Raw genomic sequence first — 15,464 nt, forward strand, 5'->3', positions numbered from 1 at the left:
TTATAGAAACACTATTCTGATGGATAAATTTTTAAATAATACTAATTAGAAGATGAAAATAAAAAAATCCTGAGTTTGCTTCATCCATTCGACCTGTATGCTCATATATGCTCATTTAGTTTTCAGTAATAACTTCTGAATTGTGAATTATTTTGTAGTTATTTTTTGAAGTAATTGAAACAAACTATATTTTATGTAAGTAATTGTGTATTTTGTGATCCTGCCCTGTTCAAAGTTTTACCATGGTTTTCCTTGATTTATCTAGGCAGATGCTGAGACAGCTGCTTTTTTATTCACGGAGCAGTGTATATATGAATTCTGTAACATATCTGTAAATCCTAAAATAACTTTTCAAATTATTTTCAGTTAAAATAATTTTTCAGAACTATTAAAGGTAGAAAAATTAAATTTAGCAAATACTCCTCCATCCATATTTATTGTGTTTTAAAAGTTTATTTTTGTTGAGTGTAATAAATAAACTAAAATAGGCTTATAATAATCAGCCTACTGTTTACTTTACTAGAATTTAGGAACAAAAAAAAAAACAGTAACATTATAGAAAAAAGAATCATTAAATAATTAAAATGTATGAAAATATAAGCAAGTCTCAACGTTTTAAAAACATATTGTACATGTTACATCTTGATAACAGCTACAACTAATAAAGAGGTATATAGCTCCTTAGCATTTAGTAGAAAATGTCCTAAATTATGTCTATATCCAGAAATGTAATAAAAATTGTGATTACCACAAAAAAAAAGAAGTTTTCACCTGTATTGGGAAAATAGCGATGGAGTTTTCAAATATGTGTGAATAGGTTACTTTTAATGCATTTAAAAATCAAGAGAAAGTTCTGCATTTAGAAATTGTTGTATTCTTGTTTATAAAATGTCAACAATAAGTAAAATGAACACTGTATTCTTTTTATTATGCGTATGTGTAACAGCAACTTTTGAAAAATTCTTTCTTTTATTTTTATGCAATATAAAAACCTGACTGTTTTTGAACTGAAATAACAATTATCAAACTTATTTTAAAAAATGTATTTTTCTGATACAATGTATTGTACGTGCCATTTCTCAATTACACAAAAGATATAAACAAAGAAACGTAAGTTTTAAAAATGACTTCCATATGATGTCCACTTTAATCAGGCACTCTTAAAGCCTTTCACTGAAGCTCTCAAAAACACAACATAACATCACTTGGATTATTACACTAGAAATGAGATTAGGCGCCCAGGAAATTTCTATTTCAAATACTCCATTCCAGTGGTATCTGTGCGGGCAATTTCCCCATCTTACTGGTCTTGATTACGAGCAACGCATCTCCTTCAAAGTCTAGGAATCAGCAAATTATGAACAGATAGGGGCTAATTTTTACCGCTTAACGTGCTTGACATTCTTTGATGTTTTGGGTAACCTTTGTCTTGCTAGCGGCTTACTTTTTAAAGCTACATATATGGTAGAGTTATTATTTTTATAAGTGTATGTTTTATGTAAATTGCAGACTCAGCATTTTTTAAAAATTAGTCTACGATGAACGCACAATCACCCCATAGCATTCACCCAATCACATCCATAGCATTGTGTGGGCGGTCGGCCCCATTCCTTTTTCCCTTCCATTCAACATCTGTTCTGGCAGCTGTAAATTAATGATAATAGTCATGTTTTAATTTACCCTGTGATGTAATTTTAGTATAATTTAAATATTTTTGTGTGGGTGGAGTGTAGTCTTGTGCAGTCTCGGATCGACTATTTCTAAGATGTACGGTTCATAGGTTAATCCTACTTGATTGTTTGTTAATGATGTTTTGCACCGTACTTTTCTGAAGAAGACAATGTTTATTTATCATCGTTTTATTCTTTTTTTGTCATCTCTGGGTGGGTTGCAAAATTACCATTTGAATAATTAAAATAGATTTTGCATCGATGACTTGTCGAATCCGCAAAATCGATTAATTATTGAAAATGCCCTCTCTATGGAAGCATTTGTTCCTGGAAGCGATAGCAAAAACTCACACATTTTTATTTAGTCTAAGCCAACATATAAGTTAAGAGTACGAAAGAATTTTTTATACTCGACCTGCACACTATCGCAAAACTCTTTCAACTGAACCGCATGAACTGTAAACATGAGAAAATTTAAAAAGCTTCACGATTACAACCACGACATCGACCGGAAGGTTATCTGCCGCATTGTTGATGCAGTTATTGAGAACACGGGTCATACAACCTATTCTGATTAAAGATTTTTCGCAACTAAAATATAATTTCAGAAAAACTCTACCCGTTCCTGTTAGCTCACATTTTATTTTATACTATGTCCTACATTACGTTTATTTTGCTAGTTTGTCTTCATATGTATCTGCTTCATGAGTGTTGTAATGGAGCTGATTTTCGCTACCGTTTTGAATAGGACTACTGGTCTAGTGACATTGAAACCTTATCGAAGGCTCACGCTAGGGGGCGACCTTTTATTGTTTTTTTTTTATCAATATTCATGCGTGTTTTGTTTTTTGTTATCAATATTCATTGTTTTTATCAATATTCATGCGTGTTAGTTGTAAGAAGATACCTGTTTCCTTTTCTCTTTTTTGCTGCTGTTATATTTGATTATTGTGTTTAGCCTTGTGCTACAGATGACGATTAACCTCTAGTTACATAGATTTAGTTGTCAGGTACACCTTTGTCTCGTATTGAGACTTTACTCTATCCTATGATGTATATTCTACTGTGACTCCTTTATTGTTTTGGTTTTATTTGTTTCTCCTTATAATAATTGTATGTTTTCTTATCGCATGTTTTACTGTTTTATATTTGTCATGTAAAGGTGCAACCGTTAAGCGCTTTTCGTAAGAGGTGTTTAGGGGAGCTACTGGTATACCTCATAGGTGAGGCTGGTCCTTTTTTTTGTGATAAAAAAAATAATTGGGAGGCGGCTAAAAAAATAATGTAACCGGCGGGGTCGAAGGATGGAACCGTGCAGGACCAGGGAGGTAGCCTTTATGCTGAAGATGACTTGGCCCGGTCACACGCAAGAGTGACCGGGTCGGGGCGCTCTGATGAAGCATTAAGGACCTTTCAGGAGTAAGGGGAGAGTATACGTGGGGGCGTACTCTGACTCCGACTAGGAGTAGGAACGGGGTGGCTAGCCCTCTTTGGGAGAGCCATCGTGGCATCCAGAAGCGGAGGTCATGTCGCTTCAGTGAACCAGGAGGGATCCCATTGGTAAGGTCCAGCGGGTCGACGATGCTGAAGGTTGGTGGATAGACATTGTCGCGTCACATAAGGTCAACCGAGGCAACATCTTCTAGGCGGTTGCCGGTTATCTTTGTGCGGTTAAAAACAAAATTCTCAAATTGAATTATTTATTTAAAAGATATAAGAATTTATTTAAGATATATTAAGAATTTAAAAGATATACTATAATTTCCTGTTACACATTAATAGTTGTATTTGTATTTTTATTAACTTAGTTTTTAATAAATATATTTCTATATTTTTCCAAATGTAATTAATGAAGTATTTGGTTAATTAAAACAGTTTGTTTGCTGTATTGTATTTCATTATTTTACAGCGATAAAAATATTGATTCTGTGTGGATAGTGGTATCATGATGTATTAATTTTCAAAAAAAGGTTATTTAATTGTTTTCATTACCATTTACTCTCAAAATGTAAACAAATTTATCGATAGATTTCTACAGTCAGTTTCTCAGAATGCTGTATAAAAAATTCAGATAAAATAGCGGTAGGTAATGATAGCAGATTGCCCGTTAATAAGTCATCATATTCTGTTTAAAAGTTATCATAAAATGTAAAATTAGAAATTAATATATAAAAAGTAAAAAATAAAAAATAAATAATGTTTTGGAGATATATAATTTTACATCATTTATGTACTGTTAATATTTTCAGTCAGATTTGAGTAGAAATTGATTGTAAAATTAGCAAATTAAAAAAAAAAATATAATTTACATAATAGGAAAGTTAATAATTAATTAAATAATAAAATAAAGTTCATTGTTAATTCAATAATTATTGATAGTTAAATATGTACAGACAGAAAAAAAGATAAAGAAATTAAAATCGACCTACACAGTTAAATGATAATATATATATATATATATATATATATATATATAATATATATTACATCTAATAAAAAAATTGAATTTTAGATATAAAATTTAATTTAAAAAATATGAATTATGTAATGTATATATATTTATATAAACGAATGAACGAGAATGCTCAAAATTATAACAATAGCAATTGGTGGTTCATTAAAATTAAAGTATGGGATTATATAAAGATTATAATAGTTGTCATTATTATTATTAAATCATACCAAACAAACGTACCTATTAATTAATAAAAAGGTAGTAATATAGAAACATTTTATATGTTACAATAATCGGTGACGATACGATCTAGCTGGATTACATACATTTTAACCCGTGAAACTGATGAACCAGAAATTCATAAAGCCAGAATCGCGTCATTCATTCGTTAAATCATTAGAGTACTCGTAAATCTGAAAACGGTACATCGTATCGAACCGGCCAAATCACCCGGTTCTTGAGTCAGTCTTTAGAAATCTTAATCTAGGAAAGTACGAGGACCATCCACGTCGTACTGCACCTGTAGGTGTCCGTACCCAGCGTCTGCTGCAGCATATAAACGTTGACACACCGTCATTCTTTCCTACCTATCCTTGCTCATATCCTCCGTGGAGAATAAACCTTATAAATTTTACTTTTTACCTTACGACATACAATAAACAATCAACACTACCTATTGTCTTCCAGCAAATGTTTCAGCGTGTTCTCTCCAAGATGAAACCAGACGCGGTGGTATACACTGATGGATCGAAACAAAACGATACCGTTGGTTGTGCATTTGTCGTCGATGAAAGAACTTATATGTTTGGTCTACCCGGTATTACGAGTGTGTTTACCGCTGAACTATACGCTATAAATAAGGCTCTAAACATCATTAACCCTAAATATAGAAAAATTCTTATTTGCAGTGACTCGTGTAGTGATCTCCAAGCCTTAAAAAACTTTTATTCCACACATCCTATCGTCATTGAAATTTACAACGCGATCGCCGAGTTTAATAATCGCAACACAGAAGAAAGTTTTTGCCGGGTCCCAAGCCACGTAGGGATTTTAGGTAATGAACATGCAGATTCCGCTGCCGAAGAAGCATGTAACCAGCCTCCTTTCACCACCCGAGTTGCTACTTCTGATTTTATTAATTATGTAAAACAATCGCTAAGAGCAAAGTGGCAAGGTGACTGGACGGCTACTGTAAATAATAAACTCCGGCAGATTAAAAATTCTGTGTTGCCATGGGACTCCTCGTGTAGAAAATCTCGGCGTGGGGAAGTAGTCCTCTGTCGGTTTCGGATAGGACACACCGGGGTCATACACGGGCACCTGATGACAAGAGAACAAGCACCCCTATGCACACGATGCAACTGCCGCATGACTGTGCACCACATACTCGTGGACTGCATATGTTATGTGGCGTTGCGTCGTAAGTTTAAATTACCCAGAAACATCCGTGGTGTGTTGTGCAACGACAATGAAGTTTTAAATCGGATGTTCCTTTTTCTGCGTAGTGTAGGGTTAACCCAAAAAATTTAACATTGTCGGGTATATAACTTATTCTAGAAGAGTTTTTAATAGATTTGATTTTGTTAACCGAGGAGGGAGACTTTTACACTCCCTATCCGAATCTGTTAAATTTTATTTATTATTTTAGCTTTTACGTTTTAATGACTCGGTCTGTGATGTTAGTTTTAAGCTTTATTTAATTACTTTATTTTAGTTTTAACCTAGTTCTATGTTTTATGTTTGTTGCTTATTTTTTTAAAACTTTTTTGTATCATTTTTGTGCTCTTGTTATCAGAGAATGGGACTTTTACACCCATCTCGGACTTTAATTGTTTTGCTTTTATTTTTTATTTTTATTTTAAGTTTTAGTTTTACGTACTAGTTTTAAATACTTTTATTAATTTTTTTTCATAAAAAAAAAATACTCGGGCGATGATAACGTACAGACGTTTTTCGCCCTCCACAAAAAAAAAAAATGAAATTTTTCAATATGTAGGAAAAGCAGGAAGTTTTAGAAAAAAATTAGGAAAATTTAGAAAAAAATTTATAGAATTGCATTTTCAGAGATCTATTAAAAAAATCTCTTCTTGTGAAGAATTTGCACGAAGAGACAATAATTTATCGACGAAAAGTTTTTGATTCGATTGTAGTTGCCGTGACGGGACAAGCAGAATTTTTTTATTACCGAAGAAAATGATCGACGAAATGCTTTAGATCACTTTCTCAACCGCTAGTCCGCGGCCCATCGGTGATCCGCAGAAAACTTTTAGCGGTCTTTAGTGAACTTTTTTATATTTATTACGTAGTTTTACAACCTTCAAATGTATAACGGCAATAATAACGGATACAACTGAGAAAACTGAACACTGCTTATCGTACAACTGCGAGTTTACGTTAAGCGATATGGTCTGTCGCTCGTATGAAATTGCTATTTTGTTATACTTTTTATTTATTTTTCCTGTTTAGCCTCCGGTAACTACCGTTTAGATAATACTTCAGAGGATGAATGAGGATTATATGTATGAGTGTGAATGAAGTGTAGTCTTGTACATTCTCTTACCTGAGATGTGTGGTTAATTGAAACCCGACCGCCAAAGAACATCGGTATCCACGATCTAGTATTCAAATCCGTGTAAAAATATCTGGCTTTACTAGGACTTGAACGCTGGAACTCTCGACTTCCAAATCAGCTGATTTGGGAAGACCCGTTAACCGCTAGACCGACCCGGTGGGTTGCTATTTTGTTATACTGCTTACTGCGTTTTAAACGGTTAAATTTCGTCTGTCGTAGATAGCATTATAAACATTTTAAATTTGCTTTCAGACATAAAAAATATGTAAGCGTGTATTGTTTATTTAATAATCGGCATTAATTTTTTTATATATTTCAGACGCTTATAAATGAGCATCGAAAAGAAAAATTTAAATGTATTACAGACTTTTTTTCAAAAACCGATCGCCGGCAGCAGTAGTGTTTCGGACATTAGTTATTCTGGAAAACCTCCACAAAAACGATACTGTCTTGTTCGTCATTATGACGCGGATTACTTAAAATTCGGTTTTTTCCGAGACCTCAATGCGTCATATGCAGAGAAATTTTGTCAAGTAAGTGTATGAAGCCCGCGTAATCAATACGTCGTTTACAAATAAACCGTTCGAATCTACAAAATAAGCCGCTTGCATTTTTTGAAGGCAAAATTGGCGAATTTAAAAATCAAAAGTTATAGTTGACGAAGACTTTTCTCGTCGACAAATCTTTTGTAAAGGCATCATATATATTTAGTTATTTTACGAATCGCTAAGTGCAAAAGGGTTTATTCTATTGTCGAAGACTTAATAAACCCGGGCTTAATAGATGTATGTTCTGAAATCCTACCGAATGAAAACCTTACGGCTTTCTAACCGTACTATTTAGCGCAGAATCGGTGAATTAGCGACTGATGTTGAATACCGATTAATTCAAAAATTTAACAGATCACTGCTCTCTATATTCAACTCGACCGATAAAGCAGTACCGTTTTGTTACGTTCGTTGTATCGATTACGAAATTAATGACGTAAAAGAAGAATTTTTTTGTTGCCTTGAGCTTTTTAATCGTACAAATAGTTCAGAAATATTTATACCGATAATACAGGGCGTTTCATAATGTTCGTAGGAGTTGTAACATTTTCTTCCAAGTTTTCGTCTGTTTTGTTGTTAATAAAATTCGACATGCTTAAAATTTTATTTCTTCTTTGTTGACATTATTTACATGATCATCTTATAATTAAATTCTCTACAATTTACGTTTAAAAGTGTTTGATTTATTACCAATTTAACAACGTTATTGTACGTCAGACGTAAAAAATGTGTTTTTTGACCCTATTATTGGCGTTTTACACGGGATATCTTAGAAACTAAGAGAGATACAGTTCTAGGACCTATTTTTTTCGATTTCCCAGCTCAAAAACCATAAGAAACAATTGAATTTGACCCTTAATTGACCTTCCCAGAATTTCAGAAAGCCTTAATCTTCCCGGAGGAACTGAAACTGGGGCGAAATCTTTCACCCTGTGGATGTACTTTCATTGTGTTCAAACTTAGTTTTAATTAAAAATTATCACGTCATCTTACCCAAATTATTCTGCAGATAAAATAGTACCCGAATCCCTGGGACACCTTAAATTACATAAGCTGATATCTAACATTTCAAATCAAACATGCTTGGGAGATATGTAGAATGCATATATACAAACAGATGAGGTCATTAGTAAAAATACAAGAATAACAAATTTCAAGAATAGCAAATAAACATGGTTAGCAGTAACAATAACTGAAATTGCTTGCTCAGTTGTATAATTTTTAGAAATTTTTTTCTATTCTGACAGTTGCAGCACAATGAATTTGTTATTGTTTATGTCCTTTATTGTATGTCCTTAAAACACTTTTTGATTTGTAGTTGAAAGGCCTAACATTGCTTTACTGCAATCTCTTGAAATTAATACAATTATCTCAAACAAATAGAACGATGGATGAAATAAATCTGGAAAGGATATCCATTCACAGTCTTAGTTAATCATAATTGCTTTATTTGTGTTATAATTTTACAAAAATTAATGAAGCATTCATAAATTATTGAAGCAAATTATACGATAGACAGTCACAGTCATCTGCGATGATGACTAAAATATAATTTAACACTTCTCTAAAATTTGAGATTATTTTACATTTTTACAGTTACCTCTTCCTCAGTTTTACAAAGTACTATTCACAAAATTAAACATAATTTTCATGAGATACACCTCTAATGTTTTTATTCATAATATTATTATATTTTATTTTTCAAAGTTTTTCATGTTTGAAAGCTCACGTAAAAAAATTTCATCACTAAAATTTGTTGATTACCTTGAATTTTGTGTATGCTTTCAGCTAACTTAAATAAGAAGTTCATTATAACATGTTATTTTTCAACTAATACTCTTCTATTAATGAGAGTTATATTTTTATTATTGTAGTCGCATGAAAGTTCACGAATATTATTATTACATCTGTCATTCTTGATATTAATAAATAATTTTTTTATCATTTTAAAATTACATTTAAGAAAAAGTATTTTTAATTATCTAAAATGTCATATACCAAAAGTTCTATTATTGATATTAATAACCGTTACAAAAATTTTTCCATTCATTCGCGGTTGAGTTAACAAATATAACATCATACAATCAATCAAAATAAATTTGCATAATAAATCATCAGAAGTACAGCTCATAACAATTCTCTTGTGAATTGTAAGTTCAACAACAAAAATAAGACTTATTCAGTATAATCTTAAGGTTCAGAAATGTTTATCCAGGTCAGGTTTTATAAATATTCAAATCTGAAAATATGAGATACCTAGATTTTGTAACAAAAGGCAATATTAGTATTTTGAACCATTTCCATGATTAGCTTGTAATAAAATGCACTGCATTTTTTTTAGCATTTGACAGAAGGCCAGTTACTTGAAAATAATCCTATCTGAAAGATAACATTTAATAACATTATTGAAGGCTATATGTTTTGCATTGACAGCAAAAACAGTAATATTAACGTGATTAACTTGGAATTATATGCAAATAAGGTAGATGTTTAAGTAAGAAAAGGTAAGGAGCCAAATATATAGAGTGTCACATAGTTTTGTAATTTTCATTATTTTACACTGAAGTTTCAATTATAAATCTTTCCAACTCTCTTCCTCTGGGATTTATTCATTCTAATCCCCAAAGAGCATTATGTACATTAGTCACCCATTAGTAGTAGGGTAGTGGGTGGAGGAAGCTGGGCAATTAATTGCATTATGTCATCCTCTTTCCAGTCAAAGTTTGGTAAGTGCATGTTGCAGAGAGTAATCTAATGGGTGCTTCATTCTGATTGTGACCTCTGACTTGATCTCATAGATGAATATTACACTTTCTTAATTTAAAATATCTTGGGGAAAATGGGTTTCTTACAGATATATACAAATAGGGTCCAGATCATTTAACAATCATAGAAACTCAAGGATACTGTCAAATATCCTTGATGCTTCACTGCAAATCAATTTATTTATGTAAGAGAATTAATTTCCGAGTTTGCCTTTTGGCCGACCCTTTATCTTCTTCTCCAACCTAAAAATTGCTTCATTGTCTAAAATTATGTGAAAAAGGAGAAACAGTCACCCCTTATGTTGTCTTAAATGGTCTCTCTGGTTTGGTAAGTAAGATCACCTGAGAAGAAAATGGCATCAAAGTCTCTTTAGAGGAGGTTCTGAAAAAATTACTTTCATAACTGGTTCATCTGGTGGATTATATACCTGAACCTTAGCCTCAATTTTATATGGTTTTTTAGTCTGTCATGTGCACTTTTATTTTCATTCAAAAGAATTTAAAATTTACTCTAACAACCATTGAATGTATTTGTAAAGTTTTTCATATAAGTAAATACTTAGCAAAACTTCCCATTTGAGAGTCAAGTGAATTTCCACTAAAACCTCAAACACAAGAGTGAAGAAAACACGCAAGAAAACGATGAATGGAATTATTTACAGTAATGGTTATTAAGCTTCTTATGAAAAGTCACAATTTCGTTCACCAAAAAAACATAACTAACATGATAACTAATAAAACAGCTTCGTTATGTAATTTTCTTTATATAATGGTTACTTTTTTTAATGTTTTTTTGGTAGTTATGATTTTTTTTTATTGAGCTAACGCATAACTACTTATTTCATGAACAATAAGAAAAGGCTTATCTTCGCTAAATTACCACCTTCCCTCATAATCACCAGGTACTAAGGTCTGCGTGAACTCTTCTAGTTAACAGGTCCTGCAAACTCCTTACCTCATTATGAACATGTACTAATTTAAACCTCTTTTTTCTTTTCACCTCTGACAACACGGCTGGTTCATAACGAGAGGGTTTATGTGAACCCTAAGTTACAACAGATTGTTCAGCAATGAAAAATTAATAAACAAGAAACTGAATGTCATGACACAAACTCCAAACAGTCCTTTAAAGAATTAAAAAGTAAAATAGAATAACAAAACAAAAATCTATCAACAAAAATTTAATATACAAGAACAACTTTCCCAAAAATATTAATAAAAAAGAAATCTATGAATTTAAAAAACAATTCACCAAACTAGAAGAATAAGATATAGAGAAAGAAATAAAACTGCAAGAAAGTCAAATAGAATCAAAATATTCTAATATAACCAACAAAAATCTAATCTTGAAATCATAGGCATAAAGAAGCAAAACAACAAAAACCTACAACAAATTATTTATAAAATAGAAAAGAAACATGATGAACAAGTTGGGGGAAAAGACATAGAGGAAATCTACAGATATATGCCCAATAAAATAAATTAAAGATAAAGAGAAGGAAATATCATAGTAAAATTCATATATAACTCAAACAAGGATTAAAATTTATAACTAAAGAAAAACAATTATAACAAATACAGATGTAGAGAACAAATTGGATGAACAGAATATTTATATGCATGAAAGCTTCACAAATCAATAAAAAAAATTCTTTTGGGAAGTAAGCCAGTTCTTCAAGGAAAAGTCCTTTTTGAATGGTCAGGACTATGAGAAACAATAGATCATATCTCAGTCAAAAAAGGGGTAATGGAAATGAATAAACAAAAAAATATGTATATATAAACCAAAGATTTACTTACATCAAAAACTTTACAAATCAACAAAAAAGATTCTTCTGGAAATCAAAACTATACATCTGATAAGAACATATAGTAAAACCAACTCCAAATCAAACTAAATCCAAATATAATTTTTATATAAAGCAAATAAAAGCTTAAGGACCTTTTTCAGTAAGTGGGTACAACCTTTTTCTTTTTGTTTTTAAAAATAATAAAAACATTTTTACATTTATATAACAATAACCAAATAACATTTTTTTTAATAATTATTATTATATTTATTACTGAAATATTTGCCTTTAAATTATTACAAAACTAGGTGGACCTGGAACAATTGTAGTATTGATGAGTCTCTGTTTTCTAAAAGAAAATATAATAGAGATTGAATGTTACCACAATAGCGGGTTTTTGGAGAAATTTATCATGAAACAAAAAAATGTTTCATGTGTGCTGTTCCTGATAGAACAAAGGAGACATTAATGTCTACAGTTGTAGCATGTATTGAACCAGGTACTAAAATCATACAGATTTATGAAAAGCATTTGATTGTATAGAAGATTTAGAAGGTATGAATTATATACTTACACAAATGACAGTAGAAATAGACAAGTCCTCATTTTCAAAAAGAAAGTACAATACGGGCAGAATTCTTTCAAATCAGTGGGCATTTGTAGAGAAATTATAAATATAATCTAACCAAACTTATCCTACACTCTTTTTGCTCGCTAACCTTGACTAATTACAAACATGATACAGAAAACCATAGTGAAAATTTTGTTGATCCAAAAACAGATGCATATACCCAAAGTAATGAAAGTTTATGGTGGTGAGCTAAAAATCACAATAAGAAGGAATGTGACCATAAAGAGCTATTGGGTTATTTTAATAAAAATTATGTTTTGGAGGTCAATTTGGTTATTAAAAAACAAAAAAAAATATGGGTACTTTGTATCTTTTTGAAAAAAGCAGTACCCACTCACCGGAAAAGGACCAAGCTTAGTCACAATTTTATATGTACTGGTTTTGATGTTTCTTCATTGGACAAAAAGTATATATAACACTATAAAAATTTATTTACATACTCCAACAAAAATGAATCTGAAAATGCAAAATCATGAAGTATTAATAAATAATAATGAAAAAATATATAATACAAATTGGAAAATACAACAGTACAAATAATAAATACAAGCCTAATCTAAATATAATCCTCATTAAACAGAAACAGCTTAATATAAACTGGTGTACACTAAATATGCAATTAAAAAGAATGAGAATTGAAAAAGACAGAATTTGTCTATCAGAAGTCAATTTATGTAAAAGTAATGTTTATAATGTAAATGGATATAATAAAATATCAAAACCGAGAACATTAAAAAGAAAATGGAATTATAAGATTTATAAAAGAGAATATAAGGTATACAAAAGCCAAAACTATAAAAAGCAAAATCTATAGAAATTGAAATTGTCAAGAGTTAAAAAAAAAACATCACTTAATACTAATACATAGACCACTATTAGGAAGCAGAATTGAATTTATTGAAGAACTAGAAGAATATCTGAAAATTGAAATAAATCAGGGGAAAAATTAGCAGTGATTTTAATATAAATACAACAGATGAATCATTAATTCTAGCAAAAAAATATCTGAACACACTATCTGCATTATGGATTACTACTAAGCATGATAACCAAACCAAAATCAGAAGAATTTGTCTAGAAAACCTTAACTCAATATGAATAGATCACATCAATTCCAATTTACTACCAGAAAGAATAATACTTTATCCTCTTCCAAAAAAAAAAAAAACATTTTTAGTTGAAAAAAGACCCAAAAAAACAATTGTTTGTTCTGAATGAAAAAAAATTGATGTACAAAGAAACTGAATACTATTTGTTACTCTCAACATTATATAGTAAAGTGTATAGTGAGTAGAGAAGGGTCTCTTTACACCTGCTATCACATCAACCCTGGCTGCCACATTACCAGTTATAATGGTGGTGTAAGTTCGATTCCAAAATCATTTTCTATTATACATAATCTGCAATAAGCCATGACCATAGTACCCAATCAATGTAGTGATCTGAAAGTGGAAGTCAGATCAGGATCATTATAAAGAACGGTTACATTTCCAGGTCTACTCATTTTATTACATTTGTTTTTGTTTTCACTATACAAAAAATTACAATAAATTAAAGAGTAAACAAAATAATTGTTTAAACAACCGAGTAAAAATATTAAACACCTCTTATGATTCCTGAATCATTCCACTTTTGGAGTGAATGGCCAATATGAATAAAGGGGATTAAAGTTAAGCAAACTGTTTTAAATACTAAATAATAAAATAGCAAAATAATAGATGTTCTTAATGATTGAGTAGCTTACATTTTCATGTTTCTTCTAAACCATTTGTTTTTTACATTTGCATTCAATTACAAAATAATAAATACCAAAATAATGTTACTTTAAATAGATGTTCTTAACAATTGAATAGCGTGCTTTTTTTCATATTTTTTCTAAACTAATTGTTTGTTATAAGTTTTTTATCTTGGAAGGTTTATCATGTTTGCATGAATCACCGATAAATATGTTTTTAAAATACATAGGGCTCAAAACCCTACCACACTCTTGAGTCAAACTGACATACCTACAAACATAATTTTTTCTTGGCTTCAGCCATTATTTTTATTATTATTATACTCAATTAACACTGCATATTTTTTTAAATCTTTTTATTTGTTAAAACTAATTTAAATTGTTTAGTTTTAGGTGCTGCTTGGTAATTTTGATAATTATCAATATGTTATATATAGTGCCATATTATTTCTCCAAGTTCCACATTGAACTTGTTAGAGCCTGCCTGCCAAAATGCCTTATAGCTACTCTTCAAAGTCATAAGAACAAAAGAATTGCAGTCTTTTAAATGTACCAACAATATGTAAAATATTGCAAATCAAAGTTCCAAAAGAAACAAATATGACTCAAATCGAATTGACAATTGAATGTTTATTTCCAGATGAAAGAGATCTAACTGTCAATAATCATAAAACTGAGGAGATGCACATGCTGTTGTTCAATTGTACCCTTAAAAAGAATACACCATACAGATTTCAAAGACTAGCATTACATGACCATGTTGATAGGTTGTACTTGTAACTTCCGTTCTAAGAAATTACTTAAAAATTTTACATTCTAACATCATCGGGTATGTTGTGTTATTTTGATGGAAAATGCAATGTTTTCACTGATTATTCTTTAAATAGAAAATGATTCAATCATGATCAAGAAACTGTTATTGGCCACAGTTCAGTTTCCAACATTTCAACAATAAACTTGTACATTGACTGTGGCATATCACTAGTATTTGGAATAAAACATGAAAAAGTCACATTCACTGTTAGCAAAATGCAAAAGGATTTGCTGGAAATGGTAAAAAAAAAACACGTTGTTAATTTTCCTGAAGACTTGAATGTTAATTTTATCAGATTAGATGTTGCTATTCACAAAAAAAATGAAATATTACCTTTACCTTACATCATAATGTACTAAGATAAACCGAAACCAATGAATATGCTCAACCAAAAGACATCAGCCCCTAAAAAAATTAAAAAAATGTGAAAAAACAAAATTATACAATATTCAAAATGAAAAAAACCTATTTTTTGAGAAAAAAC

At 30.6% G+C, this 15,464-nt stretch overlaps 1 protein-coding gene across 2 annotated transcripts in view; it reads left to right on the top strand.

Annotated features, from left to right (window-relative positions):
* The window catches only part of LOC142317340 (uncharacterized), a 121,026-nt gene that overhangs the window by 1,057 nt on the left and 104,505 nt on the right, over positions 1-15,464 (top strand). The gene's annotated exons all lie outside the window — the stretch shown is intronic.

Source organism: Lycorma delicatula, chromosome 1 (genome assembly GCF_047948215.1).
Source record: "Lycorma delicatula isolate Av1 chromosome 1, ASM4794821v1, whole genome shotgun sequence".
NCBI classification, from domain to species: domain Eukaryota; kingdom Metazoa; phylum Arthropoda; class Insecta; order Hemiptera; family Fulgoridae; genus Lycorma; species Lycorma delicatula.